This window comes from Pseudorca crassidens, chromosome 3, assembly GCF_039906515.1.
Source record: "Pseudorca crassidens isolate mPseCra1 chromosome 3, mPseCra1.hap1, whole genome shotgun sequence".
Classification (NCBI taxonomy): domain Eukaryota; kingdom Metazoa; phylum Chordata; class Mammalia; order Artiodactyla; family Delphinidae; genus Pseudorca; species Pseudorca crassidens.
This window is the reverse complement of record NC_090298.1, coordinates 51104575-51124948: the sequence shown is the minus strand read 5'-3', so window position 1 is coordinate 51124948 and position 20374 is coordinate 51104575. Positions and strand designations below refer to the sequence as shown.

General features: G+C 35.4%; 1 protein-coding gene across 6 annotated transcripts in view; it reads right to left on the bottom strand.

Annotated features, from left to right (window-relative positions):
* Positions 1–20374, bottom strand: part of RNF180 (ring finger protein 180) — a 283728-nt gene that overhangs the window by 113486 nt on the left and 149868 nt on the right. The window contains exon 6 of one of the 6 annotated variants that reach the window (XR_010941972.1): positions 3153–3265. The exons of the other annotated variants lie outside the window; for them this stretch is intronic. The gene's annotated coding sequence lies outside the window, so the exon portion shown is untranslated. The remainder of the gene's footprint in view (positions 1–3152; positions 3266–20374) is intronic. 6 annotated transcript variants of the gene reach the window in all.

The window sequence follows — 20374 nt, the reverse complement described above, 5'->3', positions numbered from 1 at the left end:
TCATTATGTTATACACTGGAAACTAGTATAATGTTACATGTAAATTACACATCAATTAAAAAATCCCCTCAAAACCCAAAAAACAAAATGAAGATTATTCTCTCTCTTGATATGTTCTTCCTTAAAGATACACATGTACAAATCTCTCCTATTAGAAACAACAGAAAAACCTCTCCTTGGATGCTGTGTTTCCATCTAGCTACAATCACCTCTCTCATTCCCTTCAGAGTCAAGTTCCTGGAAAGAAAAGAATATAATTTCTGCTTATTATTTCCCACTACCTACTTAAAATAAAACTGCTCTAGCCAAAAGTCATCTATCTATGACCCAATTGCCAAATCCAGCAGCATATTTTTAGTACTCATTGTACTCGACAATTCTGTAGCATTTAATGCTGTTGGCCAATTTCTTCTCTTAAAACTGTCCTTTTTAAGGAAATTAACCATCTCCCCTCTGTCCACTTCCTACCTTCCAGATGCAACCATCCCTGTCAACAGTGGTGAATCCTTTCATACTTTCTCTTGGCTCATGCAAAATATAAAAGCACATGTGCACATAAATACTCTGCTGTCACTTTTCTCAACATACCATAGATGTCTCTCCAAGTTAGTAGATATTGATCTTTTAGTCTTTTTTTCTAACCTACATACACACATATTTTACATAAATAGGATGATCTATCTGCTTTTTATATTTCAATTTTTTTTCTCTCTCTTTTTTTTTCCCCCCACTGGCCTGCCCCCTCCCTGCTCTCTGTAGACTTGTTCCTCCTCCCACTTTCCCCTGTCTCATTTCTTGTAGTGTTCCATCTTGCACCTTATCATTTCCTCTGTGAGGCCTGATCATTGTCCTTTTATTACTCTACCCTCTGTAAACATTCCACCTCTTCCTTTATGACTCTACTCTTTTTATACCTTCCATAATACCTATATTGACTATCTACATACGTCCCCCTTTATTACATTTCTAAGACACTTGTGGGCATGGATTATGTTTTATTTATGTTTCCTAATTCCAGAACTTAGAGGGAAGAATAGAAATAGGAATCAGGGAGATAAGCATAGAGGAAATTTAAGACAAGGAGACAATTTGGGGAAATCATGGAGTCTGTGGATGAGGCACCTGTCAATCTGACAGGATGAGAGCTTTTCCAATAAGGAGTAGGAAATATTCCTTGAGAGTTAAGGTGGGTCATTTGCTACTGGTCAGGAATGGGCAAAGTATAGCCTATGTGGCAAATACGACCTGCTATCTGTATTTTTTTGTAACTAAAATTTCAGTGGAACGTAACCATGCTCATTGGTCTATGTATTGTGTATGGCTATTTTTGTGCCACCATAGCAGAACTAAGTAGTTGTGATACCATAGCAGAACTAAGTAGTTGTGACAGAGACTGTACGGTCAGCAAAGCCTACTACAGTACAGGTCACTGCATGTCAGCCTGAGATGTCTCATTATGTTCCTGAATGGAATATAGCATTGCTAATTTCCACCACAATAAACAAATATTTATTGAGTGAACAAAGCATTATTTCAGGCCTTGGGGATTTTCTTAGTCTGCCTGGGCTGTGATAACAAAATACCATAGACTGGGAAGGTTAAACAATAGTCATTTATTTCTCACAGTTCTGGAGGCTGGGAATCCAACATCAGGGTGCTAGCATGGTTGGGTTCTGGTGAAAAACCTCTTCTTGACTTGCAAACACCCATCTTCTCATTGTGTGTTCACATGGCCTTTCCTCTGCGGGTGTGGAAAGAGATCTCTCTCTCTTCCTTTTCTTATAAGGCAGCCAATACTATTAGATTAGGATGCCACCCTTATGACTTCATTTAACCTTAATTACCTCCTAAAAACCCTATCTTCAAATATAGTCACAGAAGGGGTTAGAGCTTCAAGGAATGAATTTTGGGGGGATAAAATTCAGTCCATAGCAGGGATATACAAGGCACTAGGGATGTTGTGGTGAACATATGAAGCAATTAAGTTCTCTGAACTAATTCTTTAAAAAAGAAAAAAAAATGTGAAGAAGAGATAGTTTCAAGAATGTGAGTGCTAAACGGCACAAAGAGGCAATAATTAAGGCATGGGGTACCAAGGTCCTGAAACAGAGTGGTTGTGTTGAGAATTTAAGGCATTTTGAAAGTAAAATCAGCAGAAGCTAATTCTCATTCGAATGGAGGAGGACACACTGGTTTCATAACGAATAATTTTGATTTTTTTCCTCATAAATCTTAAAATCTCTGAATTCACAATTTCATTTTGATTTGCATTCCCCTATTTCTTTTGAACACTTTAAAAAGAAGTCAAAGATCTTAGTTTCTGACTTCCAGGCAGGTGAGAAGTCCCATTGGGCCATAACACAAAGAACACAGCTCTATATCAAAAGCCATTTTTAAGCCTCCAGCAACAATCCCTACACCCGTCAATCAGTTCCAGATCCACTAAATCCAGTTACTTCTAAGCCACAGCATGTCACACATTACTTTAGAGAGCAAAGTGGTCTTTTATTAGTCTTCTCTCTTCTTTACTGAACCTCTTGGGCTCTTTTCTTGCCTTATTCCATTCTCCTTAATTTTCTTTTGTTTCTCTATCACAGAAAAACTTTTATATATTAATTAAATTTGTTCCAAATATTGGTTATCCATAACCCTTCTTCTCCATTCAGGCAGAAACAGGTAATGTTCAACTGCCTCAAAGAATGGATGACACAGCAGTATGTAGATAAAAAAGGAATTAAATTATTAAATATTTGGTATTTGAGTTTCAAAAGCCTAGGATTCTGAGTATAAACGATAGATTTAGAAGACCTTTTTCCTACTCCTCCTATCCCTTTATACTCAACATATACTAGATAAAGATTTTATGGGATTGGAGCAAGAGCCTATTGGATCTCCAAAAAGGTACTCTACAACATGTTCACCTTAGCTTAAAACTGGAAGGAGGATGATAGGACAGAAAATACCATCAGGTTTAGGGTCTGGATAGCAGGAAACCTGTAACTTCCAATCTCTAGAATATAGTCTAAGGAGGAAGCGAGGTCTCAGAAGTCTCTTATGCTTAGCATGGTATGGGAGCAGCATAGAATGGCATTTATCTGGCACCAAGTAGACAGTAAAGATCTTTTAGTCAATACAAGAAGGAAAATAAATACCTTTCTTTCTCAGTCTTTCTGAGTATAAGCTCAGTAGGTATCAGTAAGGCCAAATTCCACCCCACCTTCAACATGCTGACACTTGGAAGGTTCTAGAAACTTAGAACATAGACCTAGAGGTAAAAAGAGGAGAAAGGCTTGACCGATTAAGATTTAGTTTCTAGCCTCCAATAGAAAGGGGGCTTAAAATAGAAATTTAAATTCATTCATTTATTCAACAAGTATCCACTGTGTACTTATATGTACAAATAACTTTTAATAAAAAATAAAGCTACAGGGCTTCCCTGGTGGCGCAGTGGTTGAGAGTCCGCCTGCCGATGCAGGGGACGTGGGTTCGTGCCCCGGTCTGGGAAGATCCCATATGCCGTGGAGTGGCTGGGCCCTTGAGCCATGGCTGCTGAGCCTGCGCGTCCGGAGCCTGTGCTCCGCAACGGGAGAGGCCACAACAGTGAGAGGCCCGCGTACCACACACACACACAAAATAATAAAAAAAAAATAAAGCTACATTCCCTGAATATCTGAGTTTGTGGATTATGAGTCATTCCTAGAACATATTATTCACTTTCTTACCTTTTCCTTATATCATTTAATTTCTTCACATACATTTGAAGTACATCCACTTTTCTCTAAATCTTATCTATTGCATTTATCTCATACCTGACACAAAGTCCATGCTATGTCACAGAAAAAGTTCAGATATTAAAGTTATCAGAAAATCACATGATTAAGAAACAGCATATGGAAGTTACTTTAAATATACAGACATATATATTAAAGAATTCTCTTCATTCCTGATTCTTAAAAAAATGTAAGTTTTTATAAATGTCATTGTTGTGTCATAAGAATCTGTATTTCTAGTTTCAGAATATGACTCCAAATTTGCATAAATACATATTCCAAATTTGACAGTTTTGGACTTCTAACATATGCTAGTGCTAGCTTCCATATCAGTCATCAAAAATATATTTTAAGAAACAACTGGAAAAGTTTCTTACATCACCAAAAAAGATTTTTGGTCAATATGGGGAACAAGGCAAATGCAGTAAGTCTCCCTCCAGTACTAATTAAATAAAAATGTTAGATTAACTGTTCAAAAACCTAACACATATGTTGCAGATATAGCTTGGGAGTCAAGGCTCTAAGCTCTATGTATAGCAGTGAGCTAAAAAGGCTGTTTGGTCTGAGGAATATAGTACAGAAGCCAGCTAATCTAGGCAAAGAATTGGCAGAAGGATACCAGCACTCTAAACCTGCACTATTTGTAGGTGTGATGTCTAAATTAGCACCTCCCAAGAAGCTTGGAAACCCTAAATAGAGAAAATAAAATTAAAATAAGTCCTGTACTAGTGAAAGCCACAGCAAAGTCAAACACAAAACTGGCTCCAAGGGGTTTCTTCCACAACTCAGGGCCCTTGAAATTCACATAGAAACAACTCCCACTGAAGATAAGCTCACAGTCAAAAGTTACAAAGTATGTCAGAAAACAACCTGTCAATAAAAAAGTATTAGTAGATGTATGAATGGGAAGAATTCACTTTTAAAAAACTACATATAACTGAGAAATATGTAAGAAACTTTAAAATAATTGTGTTAAAAGAAATTTTAGGGACTTCCCTGGTGGCGCAGTGGTTAAGAATCTGCCTGCCAGTGCAGGAAACACAGGTTTGATCCCTGGTCCGGGAAGATCCCACATGCTGTGGAGCAACTAAGCCCATGAGCCACAGCTACTGACTCTATGCTCTAGAGCCCATGAGCCAAAACTACTGAGCCCGTTTGCCACAACTACTGAAGCCTGTGCACCTAGAGGTCATGCTCTGCAACAAGAGAAGCCACTGCAATGAGAAGCATGTGCACTTCAATGAAGAGTAGCCCCTGCTCACCGCAACTAGATAAAGCTCGTGTGCAGCAATGAAGACCCAATGTAGCTGAAAATAAATATAAATTAAATAAATAAATTTAAAAAATAAATTAAAAAAAAGAAATTTTTAAAGAAGAATATAGTTAATTAGACAAGAACAGGATATAATAAAAATATAATAATGTAATAACTTTGTATAGTGTATAATGTACAAAAATACCGAATCACTACATTGTACATCTGTAACTAAATAATATTGTAAGTCAACTACAATTCAATTAAAAATATACATATATATATAATAAAAACAAAAAGTGAACTTGAATAAGAATCCAAATGGAGACTGTAAATATGAAAAAAGTAAGGTTAAAGAAGATAGAATTATAAGATTGGAAAAATTGCTAAAGGTAAATACAGAACAATTACTCTGTAAGATTCTCAACTTATTTTAGAGAGGCAAGATAGAAACTTCTTTCTAAAAACAAACAAACTCATAGAAAAAGAGATCATTATTTATGGTTACCAGAGGCAGTTGGGGGAGGGGTAATTGGATGAAGGTAATCAAAAGGTACAAACTTCCAGGTATAAAATAAATAAATACTAGAGATGTAATATACAACATGATAAATACAATTAATACTGCTATATGTTATATATGAAAATTGTTAAGAGAATAAATCCTAGGAGTTCTTATCACAAGGAAAAGATATTTTTTTCTATTTCTTTAGTTTTGTATCTATATGAAATGATGAATGTTCACAAAACCTAGTGGGGTAATCATTGCATGATATATGTGAGTCAAATCATCTCGCTGTATACCTTAAACTTATACAGTACTCTATGTCAATTATATCTCAATAAACCTGGAAGAAAAATATAAGAGACAAAAGAAAAGAAAATTCCTTGAATTGAATCCTTCCAAGTATGGAGTAAGGCTATAAGGAATTTTATAAAATCATCTAATTCAGCACTAAAATCATGGTTTCTCTAAAAATCTCTTTCAAATAATATACTACATATTTCTCTAATAATTAAACTGTATTAGACTCTTCTAGATTGGCAGTCCACAACTCGTGTCAAATATGTGGGAACAATTCTGTGTTTTTTTCCTGGCTAACTTATTAAGTCACTGACTGGCTCTCTGATATGACTATTCTAAAAACTTTGCCATTTGCCATTCCTTTCAAATTCTTCCTGGATCTACAACTTCTCTTTCTCTAATGGCTTCTCACATTAAAAATAAAAAGAACCACACACACACATACAAAAACCCAAACACACAAAAAAACCAAATTCTCTTAGTCTTGCAATTTGATCCAACTACTACCTTCCCTCTCTCTTCTTCCTATCACAGCTAAACTTCTCAAAAGAACTGTCTCTACTTTTCATCTAACTTGATCTGTTGGCAGATTTGACACTGTTATTCTCTTCTTCAAAATTTTAAATTTCTTGAAATATTCATCACTTATCTTGTGTGATTTTGTCTGTTAAGGTCTGCCTTTACCATTTGTCCTAAAGTTCTGTCTGTTCCTTTTTTTTTAGTTTTGTTTGTTTGTTTTTCTTTTTATGAGTGTGTGTGTGTGTGTATGTTTCTTTGTGTGACTTTGTCTGTTTAGTTTTGCTTTTCTCATTTGTTTTGGGATTTTATCTGCTCATGTTTTTTTTAATTTCTTCCTTTTCTTCAGAGCCATGCAGCTGGCAGGGTCTTGGTGCTCCAGTCAGATGTCAGGCCTGAGCCTCCAAGGTGGAGAGTCGAGTCCAAGACATTGGACCACCAGAGACCTCCCAGCTCCATGTAATATCAATTGGCGAGAGGTCTTCCAGAAATCTCTGTCTCAAAACTAACAGCCATCTCCACCCAATGGCCAGCAAGCTCAAGTGCTGGATGCTCCATACCAAACAACTAGCAAGACAGGAACACGTCTCCACCCAGTAGCAGAGAGGCTGCCTAAAGTCATACTAAGTTCACGGATACACCAACACACACGACCGGACATGGCCCAGTCCACCAGAAGGAGAATATCCAGTACCACCCACCAGAAAACAGGCACCAGTCGCCCCAACCAGGAAGCTTACACAAGCCACTGAAACAACCTCACCCACTGGGGGCAGACACCAAAACTAACAGGAACTACGAACCTGCAGCCAGTGAAAAGAGGACCCCAAACATAGTAAGTTAAACAAAATGAGAAGACAGAGAAATATGCAGCAGATGAAGGAGCAAGGTAAAAACCCACCAGACCAAATAAATGAAGAGGAAATAGGCAGTTTACCCAAAACAGAATTCAGACTAATGACAGTAAAGATGATCCGAAATCTTGGAAATAGAATGGAGAAAATATAAGAAATGTTTAACAAGGACCTAGAAGAACTAAATAGCAAACAAACAATGATGAACAACAAAATAAATGAAATTAAAAATTCTCTAGAAGGAATCATTAGCAGAATAACTGAGGCAAAAGAACAGATAAGTGACCAGGAAGATAGAAGAGTGGAAATAACTGCTGCAGAGCAGAATAAAGAAAAATAAATGAAAAGAATTGAGGACAGTCTCAGAGACACCTGGGACAACATTAAATGCACCAACATTCAAATTTTAGGGGTCCCAGAAGAAGAAGAGAAAAAGAAAGGTTCTGAGAAAATATTTGAGATTACAGCAGAAAACTTCCCTAAAATGGGAAAAGATATAGTCAATCAACTCCAGGAAGTGCAGAGAGCCCCAAACAGAATAAATCCAATGAGTAACATGCCAAGACACAAATTTCAAACTATCAAAAATTAAACATAAAGAAAAAATATTAAAAGCAGCAAGGGAAAAGCAACAAACAACATACAAAGGAATCTACATAAGGTTAAAAGCTGATCTTTCAGCAGAAACTCTGCCATCCAGAAGGGAGTGGCAGGATGTATTTACAGTGATGAAAGAGAAAAACCTACAATCATGATTACTCTACCTAGCAAGGATCTCATTCAGATTCGACAGAGAAATGAAAACCTTTACAGACAAGCAAGAGCTAAGAGAATTCAGCACCACCAAACCAGCTTTACAACACATGCTAAAGGAACTTCTCTAGGCGGGAAACATAACAGAAGAAAAGGATCTACAAAAACAAACCAAAACAATTAAGAAAATGGTAATAGGAGCATACATATTGATAATTACCTTAAATGTAAATGGATTAAATGCTCCAACCAAAAGACACAGACTGGCTGAATGGATACAAAAACAACACCTGTCTATATGCTGTCTACAAGAGACACACTACAGACCTAGGGACACACACAGACTGAAAGTGAGAGGATGGAAAAAGACATTCCATGCAAATGGAAATCAAAAGAAAGCTGGAGTAGCAATGCTCATATCAGACAAAATAGACTTTAAAATAAAGACTACTACAAGAGACAAAGAAGGACACTACCTAATGATCAAGGGATCAATCCAAGAAGAAGATATAACAATTGTAAATATTTATGCACCCAACATAGGAGCAACTCAATACAAAAGGCAAATGCTAACAGCCATAAAAGGGGAAATCGACAGTAACACAAGCATAGTAGGGGACTTTAACACCCCACTTTCACCAATGGACAGATCATACAAAATGAAAATAAATAAACACAAGCTATAAATGACACAACAGACCAGGTAAAATTAGTTGATATTTATCAGACACTCCATCCAAAAACAACAGAATACACCTTCTTCTCAAGTGCTCATGGAACTTTCCCAAAGAGAGATCATATCTTGGGTGACAAATCAACCATTGGTAAATTTAAGAAAATTGAAATCATATCAAGGATATCTTCCGACCACAATGCTATGAGACTAGATAACAATTACAGGAATAAAACTGTAAAAAATAAAAACACATGGATGCAAACAATACGCTACTCAATAACCAAGAGATCACTGTAGAAATCAAAGAGGAAATGAAAAAATACCTGGAAATAAATGACAATGGAAACATGATGACCCAAAACCTATGGCATAAAGCAAAACAGTTCTAAGAGGGAAGATTATAGCAATACAATCCTACCTCAAGAAACAAGAAAAATCTCAAATAAACAACCTAACCTTACACCTAAAGAGATTAGAAAAAGAACAAAACAACCCCAAAGTTAGCAGAAGAAAAGAAATCATAAAGATCAGATCAGAAATAAATGAAAAAGAGGTAAAGGAAATAATAGCAAAGATCAATAAAACAAAAAGCTGGTTCTTTGAGAAGATAAACAAAATTGATAAACCATTAGCCAGACTCATCAAGAAAAAAAGGGAGAATATTCAAATCAACAGAATTAGAAGTGAAAAAGGAGAAGTAACAACTGACAGTAGAGAAATACAAAGGAACATGAGAGACTACTACAAGTAACCATACGCCAATAAAATGGACAACCAGGAAGAAATGGATAAATTCTTAGAAAAGTACAACCTCCCGAGACTGAAACAAACCAATCACAAGCACTGAAAATTGAAACCATGAATAAAAATCCTCCAACAAACTAAAGCCCAGGACAAGAAAGTTTCACAGGTGAATTCTAACAAACATTTAGAGAAATGCTAACACTTATCCTTCTCAAAATCTTCCAAAATACAGCAGAGGGAGGAACACTCCCAAACTCATTCTACGAGGCCACCATCACCCTGATACCAAAACCAGACAAAGATGTCACAAAGAAAGAAAACTACAGGCCAATATCACTCATGAACATAGATGCAAAAATCCTGAACAAAATACTAGCAAACACAATCCAACAGAACATTAGAAGGATTATACACCATGATCAAGTGGGGTTTATCCAGGAATGCAAAGATTCTTCAGTATATGCAAATCAATCAATGTGATACACCATATTAACAAATTGAAGGATAGAAACCGTATGATAATCTCAATAGATGCAGAAAAAGCTTTCAACAAAAGTTAACACCCATTTATGATAAGAACTCTCCAGAAAGTGGGCATCGAGGGAAACTACCTCAACATAATAAAGGCCATATATGAGAAACCCACAGTCAACATCACTCTCAATGGTGAAAAACTGAAACCATTTCCACTAAGATGAGGAGCAAGAAAAGGTTGCCCAAACTTACCACTATTATTCAACATAGTTTTGGAAATTTTAGCCATGGAAATCAGAGAAGAAAAAGAAATAAAAGGATAACAAATCAGAAAAGAAATAAAACTGTCACTGTTTGCAGATGACTTGATACTATACATAGAGAATCCTAAAGATGCTACCAAAAAACTCCTAGAGCTAATCAATGAATTTGGTGAAGTAGCATTATACAAAATTAATGCACAGAAATCTCTTGCATTCATATACACTAACAGCCAAAATCTGAAAGAGAAATTAAGGAAACATTCCCATTTACAGTTGCAACAAAAAGAATGAAATACCTAGGAATAAGCCTACCTAAGGAGAAAAAAGACCGGTGTGCTGAAAAATATAAGATACTGATGAAAGAAAGTAAAGACTATACAAACATATAGAGAGATATACCATGTTCTTGGATTGGAAGAATCAACATTGTGAAAATGACTATACTACCTAAAGCCATCTACGGATTCAATGCAATCCCTATCAAACTACCACTGGCATTTTTTGACAGAACCAGAACAAAAAATTTTACAATTTGTATGGAAACACAAAAGACCCTGAATAGCCAAAGCAATCTTGAGAAAGAAAAATGGAGCTGGAGGAATCTAACTCTCTGACTTCAGACAATACAACAAAGCTACAGCAATGAAGCAGTATGGTACTGGCACAAAAACAGAAATATAGATCAATGGAACAGGATAGAAAGCTCAGAAATAAACTCACACACTTATGGCAATTAATCTACAACAAAGGAGGTAAGAATATAAAATGGAAAAAGAGAGTCTTTTCAGTAAGCGGTGCTGGGAAAACTGGACAGCTACATGTAAACGAATGATATTAGAACAGTCTCTAACACCATACACAAAAAATAACTCAAAATGGATTAAAGACCTAAATTTAAGGCTGAACACTGTATAACTCTTAGAGGAAAACATAGGCAGAACACTCTTTGATGTAAACTGCAGCAACATCTTTTTGGATCCACCTCCTAGAGTAATGGAAATAAAAACAAAAATAAACAAATGGGACCTAATTAAACTTAAAAGCATCTGCACAGCAAAGGAAACCACAAACAGAACAAAAAGACAACCCACAGAATGGGTGAAAATATTTGCAAACTAAGTGGCTGACAAGGGATTATTCTCGAAAATATACAAACAGCTCATGCAGTTCAATAACAAAAAACAAACAACCCAATCCAAAAATGGGCACAAGATCTAAATAGACACTTCTCCAAAGAAGACATATAGATGGCAACAAGCACATGAAAAGATGCTCAACATCACTAATTATCAGAGAAATGCAAATCAAAACTGCAATGAAGTATCACCTTTCACTGGTCAGAATGAGGTATCACCTTACACTGGTCAGAAAGAGGTATCACCTTACATTAGTCAGAATGGCCATCAAAAAAATCTACAAACAATAAATGCTGGAGAGGGTGTGGAGAAAAGGGACCCCTCCTATACTGTTGGTGGGAATGTAAATTGGTATAGCCACTATGGAGAACAGTACGGAGGTTCCTGAGAAAACTAAAAATAGAAGTACTGTATGATCCAGCAATCCCACTCCTGGCCATATATCCAGAGAAAACCATAATCTGAAAGGATACATGCACCCCAATGTTCACTGCAGCTCTATTTACAATAGTCAAGACATGAGAGCAACCTAAATGTACACTGACAGAGGAATGGATAAAGAAGATGTGGTACATATATACCATGGAATATTACTCAGCCATAAAAATGAACGAAGTAATGCCATTTGCAGCAGCATGGATGCACCTAGAGATTATCATAGTAAGTGAAGTCAGACAGAAAGACAAATATCATATATCACTCATATGTGGAATCTAACTTTAAAAAATAAAGAAAGAAATGAACTTATTTACAAAACAGAAAGGGACGTACAGATATCAAAAACAAACTTATAGTTACCAAAGGGGAAACGTGGAGGGGAGGGATAAATCAGAAGCCTGGGATGAACACACACACACTACTATATATAAGACAGATAAGCAACAAGGACCTACTGTATAGCACAGGGAACTCTACTCAGTATTCTGTGATAACCTATATGAGAAAATAATCTAAAAAAGAATGAATATACATACATGTATAACTGAATCACTTTACTGTACACCTGAAACTAACACAACATTCTAAATCAACTATACCCCAATAAAATTTTTTTTAAAAAGAAAACAAAACAAATAAAGGAGAGAAAGGGCATGTGAGAGATAAGAATGGTATGAACAAGGCTATGGACATGGGAAGCAGCAATTTGGATGTAGGTGTGCAACAAACATTAGAGGAAGTAATAATAAATAGATGTGGGTTGGAAGCAAATGTCAGCAGAGAATATACAGATAGGTTTTTGTCCCCTCCACACAAATTCTCTCTACCTAAGACATTTGGCAATTTATAACAGAAATGGAAAATAAAAGTTTGAAAAATAAGTGGAATGTCATGTACACTAAAAAAAGGAGCAAAGAGTTGAACACAAATACTTCATTCCTAATTTATAATGTGGCTGGAATAAGATAAACTCTAAAGACTAGTACTATAGTTAGAATTCAACCTATAAATAACAAGCACTCAGATGCTTTGTCTATTGTGTAATAAAACTCAAAAAAAAGTAGGGAATTGTTTAAAATAATGCTAGCTGAAAGTAAAGGCATGACTTGAACTCCAGCTTCATCACCTTGTGGATATAAATTAATCAACATCAGAAACCAATAAGGAAGATAGATAAATTTATGATTAACAGTATTTGTAACCAAGGTTTCATAAACTGTGATCCATGGATAGAATGAGTGGGGGGTGGGTGGTCTATGAATTAGGATGGGAAAATGAATTATATATCAATTTTTCTAACCTCTATTTGAAATTTATCATTTCCTTCGATGATGAATGAAGGAGATAAATCTCAGCAGTATTAGCAGTACCTGTGACTTTGTCACCAACAGAAATTAAAGGTTTTTCACATAACATTACAGCTGGTGCAGATATCTCCAAATATCATTTACACTCATCACTTCAATGACTTTACAATAGTAATTATACCCACTGCTAGACCCTGTTATGTAATGCCTTAATAAAGAAACACATGTATTAACTGTATCACAAATTTTTATTATTTTGATAACTTTTTCGATATAATTACTTTCTTGTCCATGTATTTTCTTTTATGCATTTAAGACATTATTTAAGTTTGCCAAAGAGTTCTATGGCACAATAAAGATTAAAAAGTTATGGTCTAAGTATAAAATAAATTCAATTTGTTTACTACAGTTCACAGTCTGTTAACAGAACCCTTAGTGCCAGATATGTCTCAGAAATCAGAATTTTAAAAATGTCAGATAGGTAGAGAAGCTGCATATAATATAATGCCCCAGCACAGTCTGTGGCAGTGTTCTGGAATCAAACACTAAATATTTTCTCCAGTAAAACATGAAAATATATACAGCAATAAGTAGTTTCCCTTTACTTCAATTCAGGTTTTACTGCCACATGCATTTAGATCCAGACAAGTTTGGTGATCAAATGAATTATGAAAACAAAACAAAAAATATTGGTTTTAAGGGTTTTTGAATTTTAGAACTGTGATAAGGACTGTTGTCCTATTTTTGTATAGATGAATAAATATTGATCAGTTTTGTCATTTTCCCTATTTATATCTACTTTTCCCCCATAATTCTGAATAAATAACTTGTTTTACTCAGCATCATTTAAATTTCAATAGTAGCAAGGTTTTCTTAAAAGTTTCGTTATAGCAGATTTGTAGCAGAGCGTCATCTTAAGTCTTTTTTTACAATTTAGGAAAATTAGGTGATGAAATTTTGATAACTGATAATCATTCTGAGTGAGCTACATCCCTTGTAGTGAGGACTCTAATGTTTCTGGCTGCCAGTCACCTATAATATTCTGCGCTCACTCTAGTTTAGCTATTAATAGAGCTTCTTTGGGAATCATCATAGAATCCTCCAGCACACTTTTTTTCTGTTGGCACTGACACACATTAAGATATTCCCCTGACTTATGACCCATTTGGGGGAAACGTACTCATTTACCAAAGAAAACATATACTGGAAAGAAAAAGCAAGAAGAGAAAAGAGAAGACATATTTTATAATAAATCAAATTGTTAAAAAAGAGGCACATAAAATAAACAAAGCACAATATACCTGCTCTGCTGGGAAATCAGTATACAAGACTGACATAAACCAAACCATGTCAAGCACTGGGTAATAAAAGGTCTGTAGAATTATACCATGAAAATGAACAAACTATGTTTGAAAGAAACAATATAGATGAATCTAGTTGGTAATGCAAAGTTAAATCAAAACAGGAATCTCAAAAGAGTAAGCTCTTTATATAAAATTCAGAATTAAATAAAACTAAATAATATATTGATCACACATATGTGTGTCTAAGATATGAAACTAAAACAAGGCAAGAAATATATTTAACTGAGGATATTCTAGTTCCTGGGTTGAGCAATGGATTCATGAAGATTCATCGAATAATTAATTAAAAAAAAAAACCCAGAACCCCAAAATAAGTAAAATGAAATAAAATAAGTAAATGTGCATAAATCAATGATGATGTTTCGTCATGAACTATGGATTATGAAAAACTCAAAAAACTGAGGAAACAAGAAATGTTACACATTTTTTAAAAAGTTAATAGGTGTTCATGAAGCCATTTTGTTAATTGATTTTTCACTTCACAGCTGCTAACCAAAATATGAGAAAGGATAAATTAAGAAATATCAGTAGTTAAAAGTCTCTTTACCTAGTCAACTTTCAAGTACATTTTATTTAGCGATGTGATAGAACCAGCTTAAAGAGCAAAATGTGCATATCTCCTCCCAATTCTTCATTCAGTGATTTCATATTGGTTGCTTGAAATTAGCCATGGTGATTTATACCATGTATTTATACCATGGAAATCAGCAGGCAAGTGCTACAAGTCTGGGCTTTTTCCCCCTGGAGAAATATTTATCAGCACAGCACTGATTTTATTGAAGTATAGCTTACATAGAAAAAAATCACAAATGCACAATGAATTCTAACTGAAAACATCTGTGTAACCACTATCTGGCTGAAGAAATAGAATTTTACTAACACCCTGAAGGTCCCTCTCATGCTCCCTTCTCAGGAAACTGATTCTCAGACAGGTGGCTTATTTAATATCACAGAGATAGTAAGTTTTAGAGCCAGGACTTATCTATAATGCATCTATAATGCTCTTATACAATGTCATTTTCATTGCCACCATATTTATTTCCCAGTCTTTTATCTTGTTGAGACTGTCATAGCATAGCTTATTTGAATTAGCAGCTTCTTACAGAAGCACTTATCTTTCAGTGGGAGTTTTTGGTTGGGCAGAGATATCACTGTCAGTATATCACAAACATTCCTTTGGAGAACCTAGAAAAGGTTAGAGGGAAAATAAAAAGTACTTGCTGCTCACAAAAATGTTGGAGGACCCATTTTAATGGCTTTACTACTCAAAATAAATCACTCAAGGTTAAAATGAACTTTCTACATGACAAGTGTAAAATAAAAAATATTCTTTGCTACTCATGGAAAGGTGTCTTGAGGAGTGCATGTTTCTCATTCATCAATGCCATTATGCTTCTGAAAATTAATGCTACCTAAATATTTTCCTTTTTAAGAAATAGGAAGCAATTGACTGAGACTCTTCATGATTAAACAAAGTGTTACTAGTAAACTATATATTTAAAATTCACATTCATTAATTGTTTGGACTGTGTGCCATGGTAATAGGAATGAGTCATCAGTATCTACAAACTCCTTAGCAGAGTGTGGGTATTAATTCTACTGTTCAATTTTGGCATATGAAAAAAGCAATACACAAGTAAGATGGCATATTAAAGCATCCAGCACGGTGCCCAGGACATAGCTGACACTAGGTAAATGATGGTCTTGTCATTCTCCTGATTCCCCTAGACTGCTTTTTATTATCTATGTAGTAAGAAAAGGGAAGGAGCTAATTTTAAAGAATGGATAATTCAACAGCCTTATATTTAGCTTTGAAATACCTATATTCTTTTTCCTTTTCTACTTCCTATTAGATTAAGATAGTATGTATCCTTTTAGTAAGTTACCATTCTAAGTACAGGAAGATCAGAGGGGGGAATACTACCTGAAATGTAAAAGCTGCTAAAGGTAATCTACATGTTGAAAAATTTTTGGTAAGTATAAAAATAAAATGGCAATTCAAAAGGATTTCTTCAGAATAGGTGTAAAACTGGCCATGAGGCTAGTATCATAGTTTTGTTTTCTGGTCAGTAAGACCCTCAAATTGTGTCAACTAAGTAGGATTATCCAGTTGTCAAGTTGTATAAACACACCAAGATAAAAAGAGCCAAGCTTCCACATTCAAATTTTGGTTCTATCACTCCAGCTGAGTAACCCTGGACAATGACTTAACTTCGCTTTGCTTGTGTTTTCTCATTTACAAAAGAAGAAAAATAAAAGTATCTTCCTCCTAAGATTGATGAGAGGTTAAATCAGCTAATATTCAAATGGTGCTTAATTAAAGCCTAGAAGTCAGTAAAAGCTGTATGTGTTGTTATTTTTATTACTTCTTTAGCGTATTACAATACTTATATTTATGGATACTGCCTTAAATTTGTCAAGAATATAAATAAATACTAATCATGATAAGGTTTGATCAAAATGTCCTTTAATTTTATCATTCACTGTATGTACCAAGCCACCAATCTTTTTTAAAAATATAAAAAAGTTGTTTTAATATGTAATTATTAATAATTGAATACATATTTTGTTAAAGTATCTTAATTACATTAAGTGATATTAAAATATTTCTAAAAGTACTACTTATAGTATAAAATAGCAAGAAATTATTAACTATAACACATGACTTCAGAAGACTTCTTTTCCTTAAGTACATTGCTGTGGGATAAGTCTGTATGGTACTTTCCTGTCTGAAAAGGTAGCTGACAGACTGAATAATACACATGGACAATGCCCAGACCATACATAAAAAAACAGAACTCTGACCCAAAATCTGCAGCAACCATCTCAGGAAACCAGCCCATTATCTATAGTAATCAGTCTAGGAAGTCAGACTACTATTTCTAGCAACTAGTCAAGAAATAACCCTGAAACAATGGCTAGGGCTTGATTAATAATGGATAGCTTCTCTAATTTTTGTCCTCATTTCTAACTTAGGACCAACTGAAGAAAGCCAACTACGTACCCCTAACCAATCACATAGGATGCCCTGCTTCTAGTCAGTCCATACCAACAGCATCCAGTCAGGGTACACCTGAAGCCTTCCTGTTTTTCCACTGTAAAGATTGTCCATTCATCTGCCTGCCTTTGGAGTCTGCCAAATGCAAGTGATGGTGGCTGACTCCCTTACTATACAGCAAGTTTGGAATAAATAGCCATTACATATTCTCATTCGGGTGGTCTTCATTTATTTTCAACATAGTATTCATCTACAAGAGACCTCCCTCAAATTGCTATGTAAAGTATATATTTACAGCATTTAATCAGATAATGGCATTCTCAGGAAGAAACAAAACTAGGGGAAAGGCAAGCCAATGAGTTTATTGTGTCTAAGAGTCATTTTTTTCAGATAAAAAGGAAAAACATTCTGCAATATCATAGAAAATATTTATAATATTCCGAGAAGCAATGAATAAAAAACATTTGTATTAGAGGTATGTAAAAGGACACAATTGACAAATGAAGTCACTTCTATCCAAGGTTGCTGTACTGGGCAGAAGCATGATATGTTGAATGATTAGTGAAATGATTTCTGAGCTTACAATAGAACCACTAGAAAGCTAAAATTGTTAAATCTTCTATTTCTGCATGTACTGAAATAAATCTGTATGACATCAATGAAATATATCTTTTTTATGTTCTTTCCTATTTGGGGCTTTGAAATGCTTGTTTGCATTCAGTATGCATTTGTTAGGCAGGAAGTTAGCCATGAGCGACGAGAGAGGCAGCCCCATTGAATAATGTCCAATAGCCGCCTAATCCCGCCAAGCTATTTTGCCAACCCCGCCGCAAACACGTCCCCATCAATACTCCAAAATGGTCTGGGGACCGGAAAAATCCCCCACTGGCCCACTGGAGGGACTGTCCCCACTCTGGCACATGCGCACACCTCCCGTTATCATGTCCATAGATAACCTTTGGCTGCCATTAGGCTCATTAAATGTTCATAAATACTCTATGAATAGATACATCTGATTATAACAGACTGAATTATGGGAAGGACATGCACAGCAGCGCCTCGTTATATAACTTGCAGCTGTCAATCAAGACTGTCAATCAATGACTTTGCCTTAAAAACTCTACACCCCAGCCCTCCGGGGCCATTGCCTTCCTTGGCCTGGCCCACGTCTCTCTTGAGGTGTTCTCTCTGTTCTCTCCTTATCTTCAATAAACTCTCTTGCAACTGGTAAGACCTCAGATTCTTTTTTGCATCCTTACTAAGAACCGAGGCCCATGGGAAGAGGGGTCTCTAGACTCTCTTCCCCTAACAGATTCAGAGTGACTATGACTGCTGGATTAAATCCGACCCATAACAAAGAAGAGAGGAGGCTGAACCAATACTCTGGATGCTAGAAATAGGATTATCAGAAGTTTTTATTCTTTGCATAGTGTTTGAATTTTTATAATGGGCATATACTACCTTTATATTCAAAACAAAACAGAAAGCTAATTTAATTTTGAAAAAACAAATTATGTCTGTGTTAAAGAAACTGTATCTTAGTCCAAGATATCTCCTAAACTTTAAAATCTGTAACCATATAAATAAATATATTTACAACCAACTGTTGAACATATCTGCCTATATATCCCATAAACATGTTAGTCTCAACATGTCTACCCATTCCTTACCTCACTCCCTTCCCAATTTTCCTCCTTAACCTGTATTTATGAGTCAAGGGAATAGGATCTACAATTCATTGACCAAAAAACAGTGATTCTACCTCTCCCTCTTTCACCATCACATCTAATTAGTTCCCAAGTGCTGTTGGGACTCAGTCTCTCTCAAATTTGTTGACCTCCAATGTCATTTTAACCTCTCTTATAAGAATTTCTAAAATAACCTCTTAACTAGTCTCTCTGACTCCCCTCTAAATCTTATCGCCCTCCCTCCTCCTATTTACCCTCTACACTTCGGCTATACTGACTTCAAAAACACAACCGTATCAGGTCACTCTTAATCTTGTTTTAAATTTCCTAGCAAGGCATAACATTGTTTTTTTAGTTCTGGCCTCTCTGTACTTTCCCATCTTGACTCGTAGTCAGAAACATCTCTGTAATCATCGTACCAATTGCTACCATTTTCTTGTGGTTAGTCCCTGAAGAGGCCATGTGCTCTCCTTTCACTCTTTTCTGCCTAACCTCCTAGTCAACTCCTGACTGAATGTCCCACAAGACTTCATGTGAGGATTTTCAGGAGGAAATGCCTTCTGACCCTTCACCTTTCCCATAGAGTTACTCCAGCTTCCTGTGCATTCTTCTTTTATGGCACTTGCCGCAATTATAATGTCATTACTGCCTTTCACCCATCTCAGTAATTAGATTGTGAGCTCACAGAGGGCAAATACTATGTCTTTTTCTTTATTTCCCTCATGCTGAGCAGAATTCCTGCACACAGAACGTACTCAGTAAGTGCTAAATAAATGAAATATATTGAAAATTTGGAAGCATATTCATTGTCAACATTTTTACTTTTTAGATGTATGGTTTAAGGAGTTTTTAAAAAGTAAGGATTCAAAATCCACCAAATGGCTGATTAATTTTTTTGAGAAATGTTTTCAAAAAATTTAGTTCAAATCAATGGGATCTTTTTTTAGAAATATGGGAAGCATGATTTATTTATGGGAAAAAATGTAGTAAGGAACAACTGGAACTGACTTCTGAGAGTGGGTTCTCCTTCCCTGAGATCAGGACATCAGATATCATTTCAGATGGCTCAGCTGTATTTACCAAATGACTTTCTAAGATCCCTTAATAACCTGTGAAACCAGGATAGGACATGTATTAATGGCTGGAGAAAAGCATGGGAATTAAAGTTTTCTTTACTATGGCTCTGTACATTTTCTTGGGCATTTTGTTTTATGCAATTTGCTTAAAGCTTGCCATACTCTATAATAAGCTAAGTCCATTATGGTATACAATATCCAAACAGAAAGATTATATAAAAAGAATGGATAATCTTAAGAGACTATCCTGTATTTTT